We start from the raw sequence: 25,462 nt of genomic DNA on the forward strand, positions 1-25,462 counted from the left end.
AGTTGACGAGTTTCAATTAAAATATTATTTGATTATGTCTTAAATTTTCGTATTTTAGACTGGGGACCATGAATAATACACAATGATAAAAAGTAAAACAAAAACAAAAAAATCCACGCTGAGACATACATTTACTTAGAATATGCTGGAAATGAATCTGGTGCTGACATACCCTAGTTCCTCAAGTGACTAATTTGGTCCTAGGAAACCTGTGCCTTTGGAAAGGTAGTTTTACGGCAAAGAGCAAGCATTTTAAATAAGATTTTTGCATCTTTAAAAAAAAAAAAAACCCTCCACCCAATTCTGCCTTTGTGTCTGCCTTTAAATAATCAGAGCCGAGTTTCCAGGTTTCAAGGGGGAAAAAAAAAACCCTTCATTCAATAAAGTAACAAACAACAAAGCTGGATGTTTCATTGACGAAATGTTTTCCAGGGATTTTGACTTTATTATAAATGAAGTTTTATCTCAGGAACTAAAAATACTAGAAAGGAAGGAAATCAACGAAGGGGCTGAAAATACTAGGAACTATTAACCAAATCCTCCCCTTGCAGTAAGGACTGTGGCTTGTAGGTGCCTCTGGAAGTCTGAGCAGAGCACAAACAAAAGAACTGATTCGAATCCCAATGACTTGTTCGGTGCAGAAAGCTTACACACATCCAGCCAGAGAAGAAGTCTCCAGGGTGGGCATTCCCAGGCGTGGCAGATGGAAACGTGTGTGTGTGACCTGTACTGTTTTCCATATATTTGTCTACACTTATGTAGATGATCATTTAGAAAAACTTGCACATGGTGCAACTGGGAAGAGAATGTCTGATGTTTGTATGTTATTGACACACTTCCTGGCGAATATGACAACTAAAAATGTGTTTCGAGTCCTTGTAAAGAAAGACGCCCCTTTCCCTCCTGTCAGTTTTGCCAGTTCACTGTCTAATTTGAAACCAGAAAGAATAGAAGCAAAAAAAGTAAGCTCTCAAAGGAGCACCTTTAGGCATGAGATTTTCTCTCGAAAGAAGTACATTATTTAAAAGGGAGAACCCTCAGTGTTTTCTCTGGATTTTAGGAGACTACAAAGACTGTAATAGCCTGGAAAAAAGACGTGAGCCTGTTGGATCTTAAATAGAAATGCTTATTTACACATGAAGCATATCGGCCTCCTCACAAAAATATACATTCATTAGCTGTAGTCTTGCTCCTTTGGAAATAGGCTCATTCATTTCAGTGTTACTTTTCTTCTTTTCCTGTATTTTCTTGCCTTTGTTGTATTAAGGTCTCGTAAACTTACGGGGGATCGTAAATCCCTTTGCAAATGGCGATACGCTGATTTAGGGGGTCCTGATTATGAGTGTGTACAACTGAATTTCCTAAGAGTTTATTATTCTTCACCAATATAACACTCTAACAACAACAAAAACAAACAAAAAAAGCAATTATAAGCAGAGTTGATCTCTCCTGGATTTCTGATTTTGCCTTTGAGTACTTAAACCCTCCTTCTCTTTTACTATTTTTTAAAAATTTCTACATGCCTATTCTCAATAACAGGATATTAGTACAGTAAAAATCATTTATTCCCATGCCTGAAGCGATCGTCAGATTCTTTCCACAGCTTTGAAATGAAGGAACATTTTCTAGCCTGGGCTGAGCAACGGAAAGCTGTCTTATCAAAATGGCCAGCAGATGGCACTCCACCCCTGGTTACCACTCCTGGATCCGATTTTGGCGCTGTTTCTGTCTTTTGGACAAGGGTGTGGACAGGCACTTGGGGGCTGATTCTGGGTAGTGAGCAATAGCATTGAGAGACCAAGAGCAAGAGGAAAGAGATCAAGCCAAGGAGCTGTATTTGCAGGTTGTGGGGCTGTCTTGCCTTTGAGACACTTGCTAGAGCTAAAAAAGAACCATTTGTCTCCGTGTGGGTGGATTTTGGTCTGGCACCACTGAGCAGAAAGCAAGACTGTGACTTTGTAGGATTATCCAAATCCTTTCAGGTATTCAGGGAAAAAAAATGATTTCTTTGGTTAGTGGTGTAATTATACCACCTTCACATAACCTGTGGTGATGAAAGCCATCTTTGTTTTTTCTCAAACCTTTTCACCAAGATTTTCATTGAGCATAAGTAATGATGAGGATGCCCACCGTGGAGGGAGAGAAGGGAGTGACCGTGTGCGGTGTGTGGGTGCGTGTGTATGTGCATTTGTGTATGTGTGTGTGCCATTGTTGGAAATGGGGAAGGTGACTTACAGATGAAAATAATGGTTGGGTGATGGGGGAAGGAGGTTGGATGGAGGAGAAAGTGAGCTATATCATGAACATGGAGTCAAATAATCTGAATCGAAAGGGGAAATGCTCAGAACCAATGAAGGATTTTTCTGGACCACTTCTCAGTGTGAGAGGCAAGGCAGAGAATTAGAGTTGAGATGCCCAAATGCTATAATTTCAGGGACAACTGATAGTTTCGGAATTGTTGCTACAGAGCATTTGAAATTGTTCAGTCCTCTGCATCTGAGGGGTGTTTGGCCACCACCCTCTGGGGAGAGAGGGGAAGAAAAGGAAGTTTTCATTTTCGTGGAGGCTTCAAGGTTTTCATAACATAGCTTCCAAATGCAGTAAAAACCTCAAGAAACTGGAACTCAGCCAGTCAGCGCCAAAGAGGCAAATAACCAGGAAACAAGTGGCTATCAGGAATGTATTAACAACAGAAATAACAAAACTTCTTCATGATACATCCTGGAGTCAATGCAAACCAGCTCTTTGTCTCGTGTGCATTTTCTGAGGCTCAACATTTATAGAAGACAGAGAAATCTATTTTTGTTTATTCCTTGTGCTTTGTTAGGATTACTGAATCTGAGTTGGAAAAAACAGTGGCCTCATGGAAGTCCTCATTCAAGAAGGGAGTTCACTCCAGTGCAGCAGTAATAATCACCGATGATGGTGCTTTGTGGAAGTCAGGGGCCACGCTTGGTGCCTCTCCTATGTCCTCTCATTTCATCTCCACAAACATTCCTGAGAGAGCTCTATATCACCCCACTTTACAGATGAGTCTCAGAGAAGTTAGGTCACTTGCCCAAGATCACACAGCCTAAATGGTGCAATGATAGAGTTCAAACCCCTGGGAGAGTGTGCCTCAAACTAGAATATTTAAGCATGGCCCTTAAGCACACCTTTTGAGGTAAGAAAAGGTTTTTCCAGAAGCAAGCTAAATGTTCATTGACAGATGATTGGGTAAAGAAGATGTGGTATATATATGTGTGTGTGTGTACACACACACACACACACATATATACACACACAACTGAATGGTACTCAGCCATAAAAATGAAACAGTGCCATTTTCAGCAACATGAATGGACCTAAAGATGATCATACTAAGTGAAGGAATTCAGACAGAGACAAATACCATAAATCACTTATACGTAAAATCTAAAAAAATGACACAAATGAACTTACTTACAACATAGAAACAGACTCACAGACCTAGGAAACAAACTTAGGGTTACTGGGGAGAATGGTGGGGTAGAGATAAATTAGGCGTTTGGGATTTGCAGATACAAAATACTATACACAGAATGGATAAACAGCAATGTCCTACTGTATAGCACAGGGAACTATATTCAATAGCTCATAAAAACCTATAATGAAAAACTATGAGAAAGTATGTATGTATATGTGTATGACTGAATCACTGTGCTGTGCACCAGAAGCTAACACAACATTGTAAATCAACTACAATTAAAAAAAAAAAAAAGAGCTTGTTCAAAAGGAAGACCTATTGAGCCTGGAGTTCTCTTGCAATTTCCTTAGAGTGATGGCCCAGGGAAGAGGGAGATTTGAGGTACTGAGAAATAGAAGTATAAACTTAGTGTCCCAAAGAGATACCATGTAGGTGGAGGCTGAGAGAAGCAAATAATTCTTTTTCCCAGTGGGCTTTGCAGCACCACTCTCCTAGAGCAGAAAAATACCAAAGCCCACTTACTTGACGACGTGCTCTGTGGGACAGAGGAAGTGAAGGGTAAAATGGAGTTTTCCCCGAGACTCCGAAATTTGGAAGGAAAAGACTCTTCCAGTTTTTAAGAGTCTTTGCCACCCATTTTCCACTGTAACTTTATTATTGAGCCCTGGATTTTTGGCAATTGCTAAACAGGAATATAACCAGAACCCAAAGCCAAGCAGAGAGACCATTTCTGTCTAAGAATCTCTGTCTTCCTGGCTCTGCCTTTTCTTCTCATCCCAACCTTCTCCGTGACCTTGAAGGCTCATTCCAAGTGGCTTGTCTGGGAAGCCGAATTCTCTGGTTCAGGCTGTGGGGCAAAGTGAGCTTGCTTGGAGAAGCAGAAGCAGACCTGTTTGGCTAGAATTACCTCCTAGGTCCAAGCTGATTTCTTTGTAGGGACCACGGTAGGGGGGATTTAGTTTTCTGGGCGCCCTGGCATTGGGGGTAAGGGTTGCTGCCGTCCGGATCATGTACAGCATGCCGCAGCTCAACCATTTTAATGAGAGAAATTCAGCTACTTTCTTCCTGATGCTATGCTCCTTCCCTTGCCCTCCCTCCCCCATTTGTGTATTTATCAAGTTCACTCAACTGTTCATTGAAGGCTTAATATATGCCAGATTCTGAGACTCAGCACTTAAGGGATTCAGGTCCAGAGAGTAACAGAAATAAATGGGCATTTATAATGTGGCCATCAGTGCTGGAGAGGGTAAGCTGTGATAGTGCTGGAGGGAACACTTGATTCAATTCTTCCAGTGGTGGGTGGAGGGAAGAAGCAGGGAGGGCTTCCTGGAGGAGGTGACATCAAAGCTGAGACCTGATGCTGAGTAGAATGAACAAGGTAGAGCAGGTGGGACAGGGAGGATGTTTTAGGAAGTGGTAAGAGTACTTGCAGAAGGGGTGGTGGTGAAATGGGGAGACAGGATGCTGGAAACTGCAAGAAAGTTACCTGGCTGGGGTCTGGGAAGGTCAGAGAGCAGAAAGAACTGAGGGCAGTGAGTCATGCTGAGGCATCCATTTCTTATTCAGATGGCAGTAGGGGAGCTATGCAAGAGTTTAGGGCAACGGATTGATTCATCCCACTCCAGCTATACCTCAGGGGATCTCGAGAATCATGTTTTCTTAAGGACCATCATCTTTCTAAAATATTGATGCCATCTGTACTCCATAGACACTGCTGCCCCAGGCTCTGGGATACAGGGACTCAAGAGAAGGCTCAGGGTTTCTATTCAAGCTAAATTGTTAATGGTCAAACCAAGGCAGACAAAAGAGCCAAAATGCACATCTAGGTAGCCGCAAAAATCAGGAAGAAATAAAACAAACCTACTGAGACCATATCTTATAGGTTGTTCTCGATACTACTTTTGGGAGTGGAAGCTAGATCTCAGTGAGAAATAATTTTTGGTCATTCACAGCGAGCAGCCCTTGTTGACCAAGGAAACATTTTGAAAGATACAGATTAAAAAGGTATAGTTTGTTTTCCCCCCTCCCTCAATAAGACCTTACCTCACAAGTATCTTTTTTACAAAACATCTTGCCTGTTGTGACCGATTTCCTGTCTGCTGGGCTGTCCTTCTCCAATGGAAGTAATTGGGGGAGAAAGGTCTCCGAGCGTAAGCTTTGATGTCTGGGGGAAGGGCACCTTTTCAACAAATGTCCGCCGCAGACACAGTGATTGAGAAAGGCACATCCGTTTTGGAAAATGCCTGCTAATTAAATGAATGTTTTCAACTGGAAAGCATGTCTGAGCTGTTAAGATACATCCCCAATGAAGTTGGAAGGAATGCTTTAGATGTTGGCCTGAAACGAGAGTCTTGTATACCTTCCTCAAGTTTCAGATATCCTATCTCATTCATTCATTCATTCATTTGCTCACTCAACAAAAGTTTGGTGAGCCCCTCTGTGCCAGCTGCTGGATCTTTAGTAATGAACAAGGGTCCTTATGGGATCTAATGCAAAAGACAGATCTTTTTAAAGAACTCTTTTGTGTCAAGTGTTCTTACCTCCAAACATGAATAAAGGAGGGATAAAACTGGGTCTTTAGAGACCAACACACATGGGTCCCAGTTCAGTCTCCCCTGTTTATTAGCTGTGTGACCTTGAACAGCTGCTTAGCCTTTCCCAGCCTCAGTCTCCCCATGTACAAGATCGTCATTACAACAGTACCTGCCTTGTAGGGTGAGAGTGAATAGTAGTTGAGATAATGCATGGAAAACGCTTAATTTACTGTTTGAGCCACAATGAGAACTTGACACAGGTGAGTTACATTTATTATCAAGGGCAAAGACATCAGATTATTTTTGTAAAGTAAATCCATTTTGTAAAGTTTGTGAAAAAAAATCAAACAAAAATAGAAGCTCCTGGAATTAAAAGTGGAGGTTGTCCACTTACCCTGCCGGCCAGTGCCACCTATGCATTAATGAAGGCTGCAGGTCACTGCCGACCTCACCTGACTGCAGCATGAAAGAGGGATCTATTTACTTACTAGGCTACAAAGTTTAGGGTAGAGATGTCTTCACATGTAGCTAGATCCAGACCTTCGAAGCAGACCATCAGCCATTGTTAATCTTTCAGCTCCGTTTCTTCTGGGTAGGGTTCTGCTTAGATAGCCTCTCCCTCTTGGCCTAAAGGTGGCCCCAAGTTACCTCCAGATTCACTTCTCCCCAGAATAAAGAGAGCTCTTTGCTCATAATTTTAGGCAGGGACCTGGATTGACTTTGATTGGCTGGCTTGGGTCATGTGCCCAACCTGACCAGATTGGGGAATACTGTCCCTTTATTGGCCAGGCCTGGGTCACATGTCCATCACTGGAGCTGGCGAGGGGAAGTACAGTCAACTCCATCCAAAATCATGGACTGAAAGAGGGAGAGCGGAAATCAGGTTGTGGTTCCCTGAAGATGGAGTCCCAGGTTGTCAGGACCAATAGATGTTGATTACATAGTACCCAGAGGATGTCAACCTTGATTACACGTTGGTGTGTACACTTCTAGACTTTGTCTTTGTATCTTTATATATTAATATCTATTGTGTGTACATCTGCTTATGTATGTGGATAATCTATGTATGTGTATATGTATATAGCCCCCAAATGGGAAACTTACTTTATTCTTTAAACAAGTATATAAATATACTATGGCCACCAGAGTACATATAGATCAGTTGTGTTATTTTAAATAAGAATTTTAAAATTCAAAGGATCCTTGAGCTCATTTACCTAAGATGCTTCCCTTTTCCAAGTGAGAAGTTCACTTGGAAGTTGAGAAGGTCTTGCTCAAGGTCATACACTAAGTTACTCTCTTCTGACATTTGAGCCCTTGGCTTCCCTCCCTCCTTAAGCTCATTTCCAATGACTTCAGTGCAGTCTGGGAAGCTGGGGGTCTATGAGGGAGTCCTGCACATAAAGTATTGAGCGCACAAGATGAGAAAAGCTAAGTTTTTCTTTTAAGAGAGTTTTTTTGGGGGAGCGTCTGTGCCCTGCCTTAGCTGACTTTTGTCTTAAACTAAGAGGTGTAGTACTCTGGGCATGGCAAACATTGAGCAAGAGACTCTTTGACGAGCCTGGAACTAAATAGTAATTACAGGTAAGCTCAGATTAAGAAAAAAAATCTATCAATCATCTATCCACCTGTCTATCTACCTATCTCTAATTATGTGTGTGTGTGTGTGTATATGTATATATATGTATATATACATATATATATATATTTTATAAATAAAACTCCAAACTGATTTAATTGTGGGGGATGAGTAATCACATACACAATAGTGTGTAAGGAGCCAAGAGTTTCCTTAACTAGGAGTTCAATTCCTTGAATTTTATTAATGGAAGAAGGGCATATTTTACCATTAGTACTGTGTGGCTATTTAAATTAGAATTAATTAAAATAAAAAATTCACTTTCTTAGTTCCACTAGCCTCATTGCAAGTGGTGGTAACTATGTGGGTAGTGGCTGCTGTGTTCAGCAGTGCAGATCCAGAACTTTTCTGTGATTGCAGAAAGGGCTATTGTGCTGCCTTAGACCAGCATTTCAAAATAAATAGCATTGGCTCCCTACTTGCATCTTAATCACCTGGAAAGGGAGTGCTTGATAAAATGAAGATTCCTAGGCTCCACACCAGGCAGACTGCAACTGAAGTTACTGGGAGATGGGCTGGGAATCTGTGTTTTTCAAAAATACATTCCCCCGATGTTTTGGATGCACATTTAAGTTTGAGGAGCACAAAGAAGGAGAAGGATAAAAGGATGGGGCGTACCAAGAGGCAGGCTGAGAATATTTGATAGGAATCACTGCTCATTAAAGGGCAGTCAGATATGACATACTCAGTTGGTCTACAAGGTAATGGGTAAATAGTATTTGAGGTCCTAATACTCCACTGCACAGAAGTTTTCAAGGACATACTGACTGTGAAAAGTTCATTTAAAGGATGTGCTACATGGATTTAGGGGAGATAGTGTCGTGAAAAGTTGGAAAGAAGGACCTAGTCAATGGCTTATGATTTTTCACTCAAAAGTTTTCTTGCCAACTGTCACTATTGCTCATGTTTTTGTTCTTGGTATCAAAAAAATGAAAAGAGATTTTTTTTTCACATTCAATCCATGAGTTATATGTCAAATGTGTTTCAAAGTATAGCATCAAACATTAGTTTATAAAATATTCTACATCTATTATCCTTTACGTATTTCCTGCGAGTTTTGATCCTAAGGATAAATCATCTTTAGATCAATGTTATACTTATCTACCCATCATTTCATCTGCCCATAAGTTTACCTTTTCATTTTCATCCCACACCATTCTCCTCCAGGATGTTTTCCCCCTTCTTCAGTGGCTGGAACTCATCCAGTCCTTTGCTGTCTCAGGAGTTTGCACACTCTGTTCCCTCAGCCTGGAAGAGTCATTTCCCAGCCATCCTCTCATGGCTGATCCCTTATCATCTTGCTGGCATCTCCCTTAATAACTTGTCTTCAGAGAAGTTTTCCCCTACCAGCCCATCTAGGTAGGATTTCCCCTGCCTCATTCAGTTTTTTTTTTTAATTATTTTTAAAAAATTTAAATTCATTTTAGTTTTAAAAATTATAATTTCATTTTTTATTAAAACATTTTAAAAAATTCATTCCATTTTTGTTATTTTCTATCCCTGACCTTGGCTTTTTTTTTTTTTTTTAATTGAAGTACGGTCAGTTACAATGTGTTAGTTTCCATGTACAGCACAATATCCTGGCTCACTTTTGTTGCTTTTGAAATAAGAAAAAAATTTTAAGAGAGACAGATTTAGAGAAATGAAGTCAGAGGCAGAAAGAGAGAGAGCAGGAAGACAGAAACAGAATGAGAAAGAGGGACCGTAAAAGACGCAGAGAGACTTCCTCCTCCAGTACTCAAAGCCAGAGTGCCCCAAAGATGAAAAGTGGTACTCCATCCTAGCTTCCTGAATGGTACCTCTCCTCTGAAGCTTAGACTTTTTATTACTCGCAGGGTAATGCGATGCAAGTGCCCGGGGGCAATCCCTGAACTGGCATCGTCTAGAGCTATGCATTTCCAATATGGCAGCCACTCATCCTCTGTGGTGATTCACCCCAAAATGACATGTAATGTAGGTGTAAATAAAGCACACACTGGATTTTGAAGACTTAAAGTAAAAAGGATGTAAAGTATCTCATTAATAGTTTTTATATTGATTATGTGTTGAAATGTTAGTATTTGGGGGTGTTTTGGATTATATAAAAATACCATCAAAATTAGTATCACCTGTTTCCCCCCCCCCCACTTTAATGTGGCTACTAGAAAGCTGAAAATTATAAATGGGGCTTATGTTATTTTGAGGGGGGGTGCCGACAGAGACCTTCACATGCTCCAGATCTCCATGACTACAGCTGGGCAATTATGCGTAAAACGGTAAAAAAAAAAAAAAATAGCAACAGGTGTTTGTCCCTCCTCTCTTTCTGGAGAGAAGCCTCAGTTCACCCCCTGACACCTTGCTGCACCTTCCTGGGTAGAGGAGCCCAATCTGTGGCTCATGACTTACATGGTGCCACCTCCATTAGCACATTAAGTGGCAGTGGGTTCCGAGCCCCTCCAAGGTCACCCTCCATGACACCCAACCTGGTGCCTTAGGTGCCTACTGTCCAGGGCTGGGGCGCCCTCTCTTGGCCTGGAACAGCCGCTTGCCAGGTGATTCTTAGTGGCTCTGAGTTCCTAAGAGCTTCTTTAGAAAAGCAGAAGATGTTTCAAGTGAGTTTGGAGAGATGAGTGTATTTACCGGAACACACATTTTGCTCTTTGTCAGCCGTTGATTATATCTGACTGCACTTTCCTCTCTGAATGGAGTTGGGGAAAAACAGTTCATTTAAAGCTTGAAAATACTCATCTTCTCTTCCATTTTGCACCAGCCTTTCTCTTGCCCTAAACAACAGCAGTTGTGTTTGCCTCCTTTCCCCTGGTTTGTTTTCCAGAATAACATTGCTTCCCTTTGGCCTTTGCTCTTGCCCTGTTTCTGTACATTGGTTTACCTTGCTATAATAATAGTGATCTAGAGTATCAGGGAAATGCTTGCCTAGAGCCTTCACTCATCTGACATGCATGAAATCTTTGTGAGGTGGGCTGGGGAAATGAACTTCACATCTGGTCAACACGGAATGGTGTTGGATGCTACGTGCTGGATGCTGTGTGAGGGTGTTGCTATCATTATCTCACTGAATACTTCCCACAGTTTCTCAAGTACATGCTGTCCCCATTTTACAGATGAGGAAACTGAGGCTCAGGGCAGTAAAGTGATTCACTCGCGACCTTTCAGCTAGCTAGTAAGGGAGCACCAATTTGGATCTAAGTCTCTTGACTCCACAGTCTATGCTTTTAACAATTCATGCCTTCCTCATGTGTTCCTACAGTATGGCAAACAAGGAAACTGAGGCACAAAGCGATTAAGGGGCTGCAGCCATTTGTAACCTTTCAAGTACGAATGTTAGTAGACCAGCTGAGACTGGATTTCACACAAAAGGGAATTTAATGTAATTGAAAGTTTCACTGTAGGGATGACTTCAGGCAAGTCTTGATCTAGGTGCTCAGTGTTTCAAAGAACCTGATTTTACTGTGTTAGTTCTCTGAGTCACTCAGTGAACACTTGTAGCCTTGACTACTAACCCAGTGCTAAATTCTGATTAGGGATAAAGTCTGGTCCCAGTCATAGAGGTGTCAGCTTCCAGGAGAATGGGGGGTGGGGGGTACTTTGATAGTTAAAGCAGAAAATCCCAGTAGAGCTTGGTATCTGTTCTCTCTCTCACATACTTACTTCAACACAACATTACAGATATGGTTGAGTGTCCGTGGGGAACCCTTTCCTAGCACATTCCCCTCCCTTCTTTCCTAATATATAAAAAGATATGGATGGAAGTGCTCTGGATTCACTGTGTTCAGAAGCCTGCAATCTCACTCACCTAGCCTCTGCTCTTCTGCTTTGGGGCCCCTCTCCCTAACGTGGTGGTCTTTGAGGAATTCCATGTGGCTCTCTGGAGCCTATGAAACAAAATTTTAAAACTACTCTTTTTCATCATTAAAATCTTTTTCATTGACTATAATATGTATGCAGAAGAAACGTACATATTATAAAAGTAGAGTTCAGTGAATTTTTACAAAGTAAAAATATCCTTGGAAATAATACCCAGATCAGGAAGTAGGGCTTTCCAGCCCATTTCCTAGTCTCCATCACCCCAACAAGGATGGTGTATCCAGATTTTGACACCATAGATTAGTTTTGCTGGTTTTCTACTGTGTACAAACAGAATCACATAAGTGTGTATACTTCTGGGTATAGTGTCTGTTGCTCAATATTATGTTTGTGAGATTTCTACCCTCATTTTAATGGGCACACGATACTCTATTTTATGAATATCCCATGATTCACTTAACTGATCTTATATTTTTATAAGTAATTAGGTTGCTTGTAAATTATGCTTATTTATTTTCTTTTTGGTTTGGTTTTGTTTATTGGGAACTAATGCATTGTCCAAAACAGTGATAAAGAAATTGGTTAGACCATATTGTTTGGATGCAACCGAACCAACTCTGGCTTACTCGGGCAAAGAGAGAGTTCATGGAGATGCTCACAGGACTGAAGGGAGGGGCTGAGAGACCACAGGTAGCAGGGCAGTATCTGGAAATATACAAGAATAATTCACTGAAGGGAAATCAGGGTGGGCAGAGGCCGAGCAGTAAAAACCAATGTCCTTTTAGGTGGACTTTTTAGCCCTGGAGGAATCTGAGCTTGAAGGAGATGTTTTGTGGGGGAAAAGTTCTTCCCAGTAAGCAGGAAACACTGTATGGACTGGTTTACCTATTTTGAAGACGGACCCTGTGTTGTCTCATTGAGGCTTGTTCCAGGATTGAGATACTGGGTAGGACAGAAGTTCTCAAACTTTTCTTCTCAAGGAACCCCATGCATATCAGAGAAATGTGGACATGAATCTCTCTGATGGTCCTTGGGATGCAGTTCTATGGGTCTTCAAACCTTGGGATTTATTTTTAAAAATTCATGTGAACTTTTCATTCTACTCCTTATATAACCATTTAACATGACACAAAAAATAATTATATTCTCTAAATCCTCAAACAAGTAGATACTCTAGGTGTCTGTTACTTAAGTGTGGTCTGTGGACCAGAAGCATCATTATCACCTGGAGCAAGTTAGAAATGCAGAATCTCAGCATTTTAACACGTTTCATACAATTCTTAGTTGGTTCATATGCATATTAAAACTTGAGTAGCATTGCTCTATCTTTCATCCATCCATCCATCCATCCATGCATTGATCCAAAATGCATGAAGCATCTGCTATAAACAAGGTACTGAGTTTACTGCAGTGAACAGAAAAGACAAAGTTCCTGACTTCATGGATGTCCAACCAAGTGGTGAAGACAGACATTGAATATGTACTTCAGAGGAACAAAAGGTACAAGGATCCATGTGAACATATATGTCTGGGAGGGTGGGGGAGACCAAGGCAGGGTCCTCGGAACAAAGGGAGTTTCACTGGAGTCCAGGAGGATAGGTATATTGTAGTGAGGCCAAGGGAGGGCGGCAAGGAGTCAGAATAAGAGTGCTAGTGCACTGGGCAGAGGATACATATGTGTCAGGGCCTCAGGAAGGAAAGTCTGGCTTACCAGTGCAAAACTACTTCATTCATTTGTTCATTCATTCATTTGGCAGACTTAGATAAGATGCCTATTACATTTATAGCCAGCACTTTGCTTAATGCTGGGGAGGTGCTGATGAGGGTGATGGAGATGATGACAATAACAAACACTTAAATAGCCAGACATTATTCTAGGCACTTTATGTATATTAACCCATTTAACCATTATCATTAACAGCCTTATGTGACAAATTCTAAGATATTCCCCATTTTACAGGTTAAGATACTGAGGCAGGGAGAGGTTAGTTAACTTACCCAAGAGGATGCAGCAGAGCCTAAATTCAAATCTGTGAAGCCCAGCTCTGAAGTTCCTGGTCGTCATCATTAAATTCTGAATAAGACAAGAGTCTGCCTTCCAAGACCCTGCCTACTGCCATTTTAGGCACACTTTTCCCTACAAAGTTTCTAGGATCTTCCATGCAAAATAAACATCTGGCTGTGAGTTTCTCACATCTAATTGTCCTCTTGACAGATTTGTTGAGGACACTAATAGGCACAACTCTGTGGTTTCAGTCTCTGAGGTTGGCTCTGAGCCCTCCCACCCTCAGTCACTCTCCTCTCTGCTTCCCCACACAAGGGCCTCTTGCCTGGAGAGCCGAGCTCTCCCTCCATCTCTGGTCCCTGTGTCTTTATGCTCATCCTTGTGGCACTGTGTTTCCTGCTCCTTGTCCCTCTCTTCTTGCTTGGCATTTAGTACATTTTTTCAGATTCCATGCTGGCTCAGAAAGCTCTTGCTAACTCACACACACACGTGCACACACTCACTTTCACTCACATGCACACACACCACAGGGACACCCCACATCCATTCATAGCCCCTTACTTATTCACATACACTCACTCACACACAGCATGTACATACACATATCCAAAATGCACTCACTCACACACACACTTACTCATACACCCACTCAAACATACACACAAACATACTACTTTCCTTCACACACTCATTCAAACATATTAGTACATACACACATACACAAACACCCCCCCGCCCTGCACATATGTGCATGCCTGCGCGTACACACACATGTACACACACACACACACACACACACACACACACACACCCCAGCAGATTCTTTATGACAGACACACACTGGGGCCTTGTTGGCTGCCGTGTACCAAAGAACTTTGCAGTCATGTCAGAGAGGAGAAGTTCAAATGAAAATCAGATCCGGTAATTACAGGATTTTCCACACACACGTTTTTTTTTTTTTCCAGGCTGGACTTGAAAACGAAAGAGGCCCAGGAGATGAGAGCCTTTCCTGGGGGTTGGGAAGTATGTAAGCAAAACCACATTTAAGGGAGTGAGAAAAGCTCCCTAAACTCTTCTTAAAAGCTGCTGGGTGGAGAAGAGGACTCGTGATACAACTTGCTTGTCAGATGTTAGGTCTGACTTTTATATCTTGGTTCAGTGATGTTTGTGGGTTTTTCGAGGACAACATCATGAGGCCTTTCCCATTCAAAACCCCATTCCAATCTAGAGCAGGACATTAAATGTCATCCAGATCAACTCACTTTGGCAAACATGTACTGAGTGTTTAATAGGTGCTGGGCATTGGATAAGCCACTTGGGGTACACAGATAACTCGGGGGTGTCCAGAATGGTAGGGGAATGAGGTAAGCATTAGCTGGGTGTGAATTCTTTGCAAAGGACAGAAAAGGAACTTAAACATCTAAGGGCAGCTGGCTTCAGACACTGCTGGATCCAGGGGCTCAGACAGACTTTTATCACATAATCACACTAAAGGTGTGACACGGTCAGATGTGGTCACTTGAGCTGCAGGGTGAGTAGAATGGAACAAGAGTAGGAGCTGTAAGGCCAGTTTCAGGGAGCAGAGCATGGCAATAGTCCAGGCAGAAGAGCATGGTGGTTTGAAATAAGCAGATGTGAGTCTGGGAAGAAGTGAATGAGAGAGAAGTTGCAAAGACTTGGGGTTGGAGGATGGAAAGCGTAAGGAAAAGAGTGGTATCAAGTCCTAAGTTTCTGGCTTCTACATCTTCATGGCTGGCTGAGATGGGTTATTTGTCTTACCTTAACCAAGAAATGCATATAAAAATTCTGACTTAAAAATAATGGTCCTTTTTTCCCCTGGCATGGTTGAGCTATAATTGGCAAATAAGATTGTAATCTATTTAAAGTGTACAATGTGATGATATGACATGTATACACTGTGAAAGGATTTCCACCTTTGAATTAATTAACACATCCATCACCTCACTTTTTATCTTTCCTTTTTTTTTGTGAGGGGGTGAGAACATTTAAGTCCTACTCTCTCAGCAAAATTTAAATTATGTCATATGTTATTATTAACTATAGTCACCATGTTATCCATTATATCCTCAGAGCACATTCAGCTTATAGATGAAAGTTTGTACCTTTTCTCAACCTCTCCCTACTTATCTCACCTCCAGCTCCTGGAAACTACTATTCTACTCTCTGTTTCTAAGAGCTCAACTTTTTTCTTTTAAATTTAGATTCTGCATATAAGTGAAATTGTGCAGTATTTGTCTTTGGCTTATTTCACTCAACAAGATGTCTTCTGGGTTCATCCATGTTATTGCAAATGGCAAGATTTCTTTTTTTTTAAAGTCTGGATAATATTCCATTGTATGTACATACCACATTTTCTTTATCTGTTCAAATGTTGATGGACATTTATATTTCTGGGCTATTGTGAATAATGCTGTAATGAACATGGAAGGCAGATTTCTCTTTGAGATAGCAATTTTGTTTCCTTTGGATATATACCCAGAAGTGAAATTGCTGGATCATATGGTAGCTCTCTTTTTAATTTTTTGAGGAACCTCCATACTGTTTTCCATACTGGCTCCACCAATTTGAATTCTCACCAACACAACGCTAGGATTCCCTTTTCTCTGTATCCTCACCAGCAGTTTTTATCTCTTGTCTTTCCGATAATCACCATCCTAACAGGTGTGAGGTGATGTCTTATTGTGGTTTTGAGTTGCATTTCCCTGATGATAAGAGATGTCAAGCATGTGTTCATGTACCTGTTGGTCATTTGTATATCTTTTTTGGAAAATATGTCTGTTCAGATCCTTTCCCCATTTTTAATTGGCTTATTTCTATTTATTTATTTTTGCTATGAAGTTGCATGAGTTCCTTGTGTACTTTGGATATTAGCCCCTTATCAGATATGTGATTTGCAAGTATTTTCTCCCGGCCTGTAAATTGCCTTTTGACTGTTTGACTGTTTTCTGTTTGACTGTTGACTGTTTCTAAGTGTCTATCAAACCAGATAAGCTATGGTAAAACTACATTAGCGAGCAACTTTGCTTTACTTTCTCCCGCACAAGAATCACAAGAGTCAGAAATTATTATTATCATTGCATACTTAAGGAAAACTGGGCTAAGAGAAGGGTATTTATTGGTAGTGGTAGCAATGGTATCCCTAGAAGGCATTATTGCAGAGCTGTTAGGTAGGACAAGATTTGGAGCTAGGCTATCTACTTGGGTACCAGTCTCAGCCCAACTTTTTACTAGCTAGGTGACCTTGGGCAAGTGAATTTACTTTCCTGTTCCTCAGTTTTCATATCTTTAAAGTGGGGTGAAGTTGCTGATCTTCCACAGCTGCCCTAAAGGTTAAGTGAGACAGTATGTGCAAAATTTTAAAGTCATTTCTGCATATAGGCAGCCATCAGTAAAGATGAACTGTCATCATCATTGTCAGTGATGCTTTCCTCACAGATAGCAGGATGCTGTGATGGCGGAGGTCATCGATGCTGCTGTTTCCTGACCTTGTTTTGGAGGGTTTGCACTTCCCTGAAGCTTGGGGTTGGGACTGGCCATGGCCAAATGACTTACTTTGGCTGTGAAATATAAGTAGAAGTGATATATCACTTTGGGTGGACCTTTTCAGAGCTGACAGGCAATTTACCACATCTGTCTTTCTCTCTGCTGTGGTGCCAGCAAGGTTCCAGATGTTGGATGCTCTGTCAGGCTGGTACCAGAGTAAGGGCATGGGGCAGAGCCCCCAGTTGACCTACAGTAGCAGTGTAGTGTGAATGAGAAATAGAGCTTTGGTGTTTTAAGACCCTAAAACTGAGGGTTATTTGTTACTGCAGCAAAATTCATCGTATCCTGACCGATACAGTGGAGGGCACTAGCAACTGAACCACAGGAATCTTCATTATTCAAATAAATATTTCAGGGGTTCACACTTCTATGACATTGTACAGTAATCCCATTGTGCAGATCCAAGTAAAGTCAGGGGGAGAAAAACTTCTTTTGCTTTTGGAGAGAGATTCTCCTCAGCTCTGAAGTGTGCTGAAATGGATTCTTATTGAAAAAAATCTGGGCTTGATGGGAAGTATAAGCTTTTATATATAATGAAAATGAAAGTGGGTACCACTGTACATGTGAAAAGGAAATCTATGAAAACCACAGAGCTTTTTAAGGGGTTAAAGGTAAAAGCAAATGGGCTTATTATGTATCAGTTAAATAAACAAGGGCTTCTTGGTCCAGAATGGGAGGGTTTCTGGTCACCGTCCAACTTTTCAGAGATGTATTTAAAATATGGCATTAGATGCATGTGGAGTTTTGTTTCTGTTTTTTTGTCGCCATTCTAAACCAAACATATAAGAACAGAGAACTGGATGTAGAAACTGGGAATTTTAGATGTCTCAGAAAACTGCAATAAAACCTAAGTTTCTAGGAGGGTTTGCCGATCTTGGTAAACTAAGGAGGGTTTAACCTCAATAATGATCTATAAGTTTATTTTCTCCCAACTTCAGAAATACATTGAATGCTTCAGACATATTTACTAGGGACCTTAGAAATGATGTTTATGGGGGTGAGACACTCTCAGTCCAATTTCTTGACAGTAGGTATTTTGGGGTGTGTGGTTTACATAGAAATTAACTTCCAAGTTCTTCTGGCTTGGTTGTGGATGTTGTCTGGGAAAGGGGTGGGACAGAATACACAGTCCCCCAGGCTCTCACATGAGCTTGTCTGTGGTTTCATGCTGTGATGTCAGTGGCAATGTGATATGCTGGAGCCCATGGGTGCAGAGCCATGGCCTAAATGACGGTAATGGTAAAGGGCCCATCCTTGGCAATGTGTACACCTCAATTTGTGTCTCATTTCCACCTTGAGCAATTTATCTTCCCTTTCTAAGCCTCAGTTTACTCATCTGCAAAATGGATACACTGGTGCTTTTAAGGGTTGCTGTGAGGATAAACTGAGACAAATGTAAAGTAAGTCTCATCCTAGCACATGGTGTATACTCAGTAAATCTGAGTGATGATGATGAACTGTCATGAGATGGTGACCTGTGATGAGGTCAGCTCAGACCTTGGTCTTTGGTGACATAGTTTCCCTCAGTGGAATACCATATCCAAGAGTGCAGTTGAGGTGATCCAGTGACCATTGGAAGTGGTATCTGGGATTTTATTAGCCAATCCCATAGCTGTGGTAAAGCCAGGTGCTTGCTTACTTCCAACCTGAGATTTTCTGAGCTTTTTAATTTATTTCTTCTTTTTAAAGCATCATTTTGATATATAAAGATTGGGTCCATGAGAAGGCTGGGTTCAAAAGCTCTTGTGAATGTTCAGGAACCAAATTTCATATAGCTGCCTTCTTGTTACTCTACATACTGTAGTCCCAGTTTTATTTGGAGCCTCTGTTTTTCAATTGCTCTCAATTGCTCCTCCTTGCGCATTAAATCAAGTCCAAACTCCATGTCCTCACAGAAAATAACTCTCTGTGATACACCCTAAGTTTGCTCTTCAGTCTTCTTGCTTAATCCTTCTTTAATATACTCTGTACTCGGCATCTTAGAAGGGCAAATAAAGGGTACTTGTGCTACTAGGCTCCAATCTAGCATCCATGGCAGACATCACTAAGTGATCTTCACTTTGACTTCTTGCCCAGTCTCATCATTGTCCTCAACATAGTGCCCCAGGCGACCACTCTCAATTGATGAAGCACAGTGTATGAAATAAAGCTGATTCACCACCCCTGACTTAGGCACACTGGCTTTTTTCTCTGAACCTTCTAGGTTTCCCTTATACTTATATCCTTCTAAGTGCTGGCCCTTTTACCCAGAATTCCTTTGTCTCTGCCTAACTAAGCCCCAATTCATCATTCAAGATTAAATGCAGCTCATCAAGTTTTTACAAGCAGCCACAGTATTACAAAATCACAAATACCGTTTCCTGAGTTTATTTGAAATCCTTTATGATAGTTTTTCCTGATGATGCAAACTCAGTTGACCTTACCTTGTCCTGATCTCATATAGCATATATTATCTGAGTATAATCACATCAATTGTATTTTATAGCTTATGATGAATAATGTTTTGCATATCCGGACTCCACAACTAGTTTCTTGAGGGTAGGAGCCATGTGGTTTTTTTTAGAGTAGTCAGATCTGAGTTTAGATCCACTTCCTAGCAAAATGGACTTAACCTCACTGAATGTCAGGTTCCTTAAATGAAAAATGAGCAGGATAATGAAACTTGCCTCCTGAGGTTTGTTGTAAGTCTTCAATGCATGTGGAATCCCTCAGCCCAGTTTCTGAGAATAATAAGGGGAACATGTAATGTTATCTTTACAGTCTGTGTAAATCACAGTGAGATGCAAAGAGCCTTGGAACAAAAGTCCCAATTTCAAACCCAGGTTTGGCCATTGATTAGCTTGGAGAGGTCACTTCAGAGTCTTACCTTGTTCATCTATCACATGGCCTTGGTGACCCATTCTTTGGTCTGCTCCTACTTTGTAGTATAAGTGGGATGTTAGAGGCAAAAGCAAAGGTGATATCCAAATTGTTTATCAATCTGTATAGCATGGGGATGGACCAGTTGGAACAGCTGTCAGACAGATGCTGGCTCTAACAAGTAGGCTGGCCACTCTGAACATCCACCCTTGGTGAAGGCATTCTGGAAAGCACGAAGCACTACCCAGATGTGACAACTACCTATTTTCATTGATCTATGGGTAAAGGGAAGATGGAAGTGGTTTCCACAAGTCATAGGTAGTTCAAAATATTGTGGGAACTTCAAAAAAGGCTGGCCCATTCAGGACTCTCAGCTGAAAGCAACAGAATCCCAACTCAGTGAGGTAAGTGAAAAGGTAGATTTTAATTTAGGTGTAGCTGCATCCAAGGGCTCAAATGATGTATTCAAGACAGTTGTATTCTGTTTGCTCTTCATTCGTGCTTTCCTCTGTATGAGCTCCACTCCACTCTTTCATAATAACATGACAAGCTGGCACCAACAGTTCCAGATTTATATACTGTTCTCCCAGCTTGAAGTACACCAGAAAAGGAGCTTCTTTTTTCCCAATCATCCCAACAGAAGGCCTAGAATTATTCATTTCTTTGATTGCCTGTTAGTTGTCCCTTGCCCATCTTTAAACTGATCACTGCCTGTTGGGATGCATTACTCTCACTGGCGGTGTCTGTTTCATATAGGCACTACAGGGACTAGGGGCTTTAACAGCATGAACATCCCCAGTGGGCAGAGGTACATCCTCACTGAAGGGGAAATTGGGTACCAACCAGACTCAAACAACAGTTGTCCATTACCATGATGTCATGCAAACAAGCTAGGGAAGTACAAGATGGTACTGTTCTTACCCAGTCTTGGTCACTTCCCATTCATCATGAATACATGGCTCTCAGATTGAAACAAAGAGTGTTGTGTCTGAATTCCTTCCTCTGAGAATCCAGCTAGTCTGTGAGACTCTGCTTCCACTCATTAATACATGAGAACATGGATCTGTCATCCCACTTCCTTCTTGCCCACAGAGGACAGCGTGGAGAAGATGCTTCAGGGTAGGGTATTAGTGGGATGTGGTGGTTGATGTCACGTAGGTTTGGCATGCTCTCTAAGACTACGAATTTGCAAAGTCTTAGAATCATGAAGGAAAGGAAAAACCACAATGTGATCATCCAGGCATTTCTTTCCTTCCTCTGATTTTTCCTCAAAGCCTTGGTGCTTCGAGGGAAATGTAATCCTTATGTTTCTATTTAATTTGTAGTATACTTAGGTCATCAAAATAGAGCCTTTAAAGAGCCATTTGATGTCCAGGAAGAATTATGAGCTTGTATATAAGCCTCTTAAAATGCGTGTGTGCTTGCGCATGTGTGTGTGAGTGAATGTGTGTATGTATGTTAGCACTTGAGATTTACCCCTTCAAAGTTCTGCATTCCATTAAGTTTGAACTCATCAGAAAGTGAAGTTCAAGCCTCTAAGTCAGATAGAAAGTTCTGTTAAGAGACTTTCTTTCCTTTTTCAGAGCCATGCGTGGAATAGTAGTAGCATAATGTATGCTTCCACAGACCCATATAACCCAGGGTATAGGTATCACTCTCAGTGACAGCTTCTGGATAGAATTCTCTATACTTACTGTTTCTATTCTCTCATAATTCCTATTTTGTCTCTTAACCATCCCATTCTGATTTACATCCCCACCTCCCACCTGCCCCTGAATCCCTACAGGTGGACTTTGAGGGTCTCCCTGATGTTGCTAAATCCGATGGGTACGCTCATTTTACTATACGATGGATATTTTTTGTCACACGGTATGTAATTTCTCAGCAGCATTTGGCACAGTCGAACACACTTCCCTCTTGACACAACCTCCTCACTTGGTTTTGAGTAATTTCATAATCTCCTGATTTATCCTCTCTCTCTGGCTGCTTCCCTTATTGTTGTCCTTATCCTTATCTCAGCCTTATCCCCCTCCTCTACCCAGCCACTAGGATTAGACGTCTTCCATCCAGGCTTAGTCCCTATGTGTTTCCCCCATATTCTTATCCATTCCCATGCATTCAACGCCATCTGGATACTAGCGATTCTCAAATTTATATGTCTCCCAGGCAGCTCCTTTGAGCTCTAGAGCATGTAGCCAGATGCCCTCTAACCATCTCCACTTGGGTATCTCAAAGACACCAAAAATCTAGCAAGTTCTGGGCTGAAGTCATCAACTCCAGTCCCCACCCTCCCAATATGTTTGTTCCCTGGTGTTCTTGCCTTAGTGAAAGTCACATCATAGAATTTCTTTCATTTTTCTATCTTCATCATCCTAGTCCAGATTACTATCATTTATTATCTGGGCCACAACAATGGCCTGGATTCTTCCAGGTTGGAAGTGTTGGTCCCCAAAGGAGACATCTTCTTGGGGCACAGCAAATGTCCCATTGGACTACAGGCTACAGCTCTGGCCAGGGTACTTTTGATTCCTTGGGCCCAGAAATAGGGCAGTGAGAGGAGGAGGTACCATATTAAGAGGAATTGTTGACCCTGAGCTGCAGGAGGAGGTAGGGTTTCTTTACCTGATGGGGACAGGGAACTCAGGAGTGCAGAACTCAGGTGTGTAGAACTCACATAATCTACTTGAGGCCTCTTGGTACTTCCTTGTCCCATTGTAAGTGAGAATGAACATCTACAACAATAGGGCTTGAGAAACACCTCAAATACATATGGAACAAATGAATGAGTAAATAAATCTCAACTTCTGAGACCACATTGTCCACTTGGGTAGCTCCCAAAATGGTTAGGGGTAAACCTTTGGTGAAAATGTTTTGCCACAGTTCCAGGACTCATTGTTGAGTTCTGGAATTCTCTTCATTAACTCCCTTCTCCCAACTCATGGAATCTTGGTGGAAATAAGACTCCAGAAGCCTGCTGCAATTCCATTGCTCCGGATTTTGGCATGCAGATGAAATTTCCCCAAGAACTCTCTCTATAGAATCCAACTTTTAAGCTAAAAGAGACTTTATAAGCCATCTAGTCCTTTAGACTAGGTGGGAGAATGGAGAACCGGAAAGATTCGGTGATTTGTCAGAAGTCATCGTGAGGTGTTTTAGAACTGATTTTTACTTAAATGTGTTGTAAATCTCAGAGATTGCTCTTTCCTTTACCTGGTTAGTTTAAGTGCTAAAGAGTGGCCCCAGAGTATATAATACTAGTTGTCCAGATTATCAGTATTGTCATCATCATGATCATTATTGGTATTAAAATGGTAACATACTTATTGAAGGATTGGTTTGCGTTAAGCGCCATGATAAGCATTTGAACTCATCTAATGCTTTCAGTAGCCCTGTGAGGTAGATATGAATTCTATTCTCTAATTTCTGAAGTGGAGAGGGAAGGTTGGGGAGGTGAAGTGATTTGCCCTAGTTCCCTGTGTTGGCCAGCAGCAGAAAGAGGATGAAAAGAAAGTCTGTCTCTCCAGGGTGGGAATTCCTAACCACTATGCTGCTTCTATGAACAGGTTGAAGTTTGAATAAAATTACAATATTTAAAATACTCTGTTTTAAAATTAAACTTTGCAAGATAAAAATTACCGAATGCGCCACCTACTGTATGAATACAAAAAACATCAAAGTACCATTGCACACTGTAAGTGTAACCATGATGGCCTCCCAAGTCATCTCGTTTGACCGGCTGGGCCCATCCTCACTCCCATCTTTTCAGTTGGGGAAACTGAGTTTCAGGTCCCTTGAGGAGCCCGTGGGCATTGCCTGGGGGCCATCACTCAGGCCTGAGGCGTCTCTGTCAGGGTTTTATTGAGCAGAGCTGCCTGCCGCCATATGCATTTAAATAATGAACAAGGATCAATACCTGTCTCTGTTCTTGTCCACATTCCCTTGGTGATGGCCTAAGAACAGGAGGCCAGATTCACCACGAAACTTCAGCCTGCAGTAGAGCCTCATTATAGCCTTGCTGGGGCTAAATTTTCCTTGTCGAACCACGAGAGATATTGAAAGGGGTGATAGGAAAGGTCAGAGGGAATTCACCGGGATCTAAATCTTGAATGCCAGTGAGCTAATGCGGCTAAGTTTCCATAAACAGACAACCATCCATCAACAAATGTTTATTCAATAGTCCACATAACCCTAGCTGTAAGGCAGGATAGCCCAACAGTTAAAGTGTACTCCGAATCCAGGCAGATCTGGGGTCAAATTCCATTTCTGCTGTTTACTAGCTGTGGGGATTTGTGCAAGTCCCTTGGCTTCCTTCCCTCCCTCCCTTCCTTCTTTGCACGTTTATTTAGGTATAACACAGAAAAAGTAAAGTGAGTAAAGTACACTAATGCCAAGTGATTATTGATATCTATCTATGTATTTACCTAATTATGTGCGTGTGTGTGTGACCACCCCCCAGGTCAGGATAGAGCACCCCATAATGTTCCCTCATGCTGCTTTTCAATCTGTATGCCCATTGGGAGGGCATAATCTATCCTCCATTGATAGGTTCTGCCTGTCTTTGAAATTCACATAAATGGAATCAGACAGAATATACTCTTTTGCATCTGGCTTCCTTCACTCAAAATAGTATCTGAGATTCATCTATATTGCCGTGTGTAGCAATAGTTTATTTCTTATTTTGACATAGTATTCTGATGTATGACTACAGTACCATGTCGTCATCCATTCCTCTCTCGAGAGGTGTTCATACCATTCTGAGTGTTTGGCTGTTATAAATAAAGATGCTGGGAACATTCTTGTGCTTGTTGTCTTGTGACATATGCCATCACTTCTGTTGGGTAGATAGCTAGGAGTGATGGGTCATTTTGCCTCTGTTTTTGGAGCCTCAGTTTCCTTATTTAGTCTGCTTGGATTAAGTAAGGTACATAGTCTAATAGATAATCATCATCCAGTAATCATAGGAGTTACTCCAATTGTGTGTTTTAATGCTGTCTTGACCTAACCTCTTCTCAAAAGCAGTGCCAACTCACCATTCTGTACCTAGTGCAACCATGATGAAGTTGGGTTGAGCATGCAAGGAATTCTCTGTGTGCAAGTTCTGCCTGGAAAGTTGAGGCAGAGTACTTACTTCCCACCTGCCAAAGTTAACAGTGGGTCCCTCCCACCATTATTTATTCAGTGGAACACTTCTTTGCCATTTGCTTTATTTCACTGGACCACAGAGAAAGCCAATAGACCATGACCTCCAAAGAACTTTTTTGTATTTTTGATTTCTTTTTTTTTTTTTTAAATCATTGCCCTAAAAAATGATATCTCAGTTAACCAGACAAGCTTATGAAAGATGTAGGAAACAAAGCTTGGTGGGAAGGACTCTGAAGACATGTGGAGTGTCCCCCTGGCTTCCAGAGTAGGGCCAGGCTCAGAGCAGGACTTGTGAGAATCCCCAGGACCCTTCTTCCAGTCCATGCCCTTCAATCCACATGAGCAGAAACTTGCGCGGACCCAAACGGATTGTGGTTAGAGCTAGAAGACAGCCTCAGAGATGCAATAAATCAAGGACAATTGTAAAGCTGCTTTGTGTTCTAGGATGTTGAAACCTCTCTCTCTGTCTA

The 25,462-nt window shown here is 41.5% G+C and overlaps 1 long non-coding RNA gene across 1 annotated transcript in view; it reads left to right on the top strand.

The window, feature by feature from the left end:
• LOC116660927 overlaps positions 1-25,462 on the top strand; it is a 318,927-nt gene that overhangs the window by 110,020 nt on the left and 183,445 nt on the right. The gene's annotated exons all lie outside the window — the stretch shown is intronic.

Source organism: Camelus ferus, chromosome 32 (genome assembly GCF_009834535.1).
Source record: "Camelus ferus isolate YT-003-E chromosome 32, BCGSAC_Cfer_1.0, whole genome shotgun sequence".
Lineage (NCBI taxonomy): Eukaryota > Metazoa > Chordata > Mammalia > Artiodactyla > Camelidae > Camelus > Camelus ferus.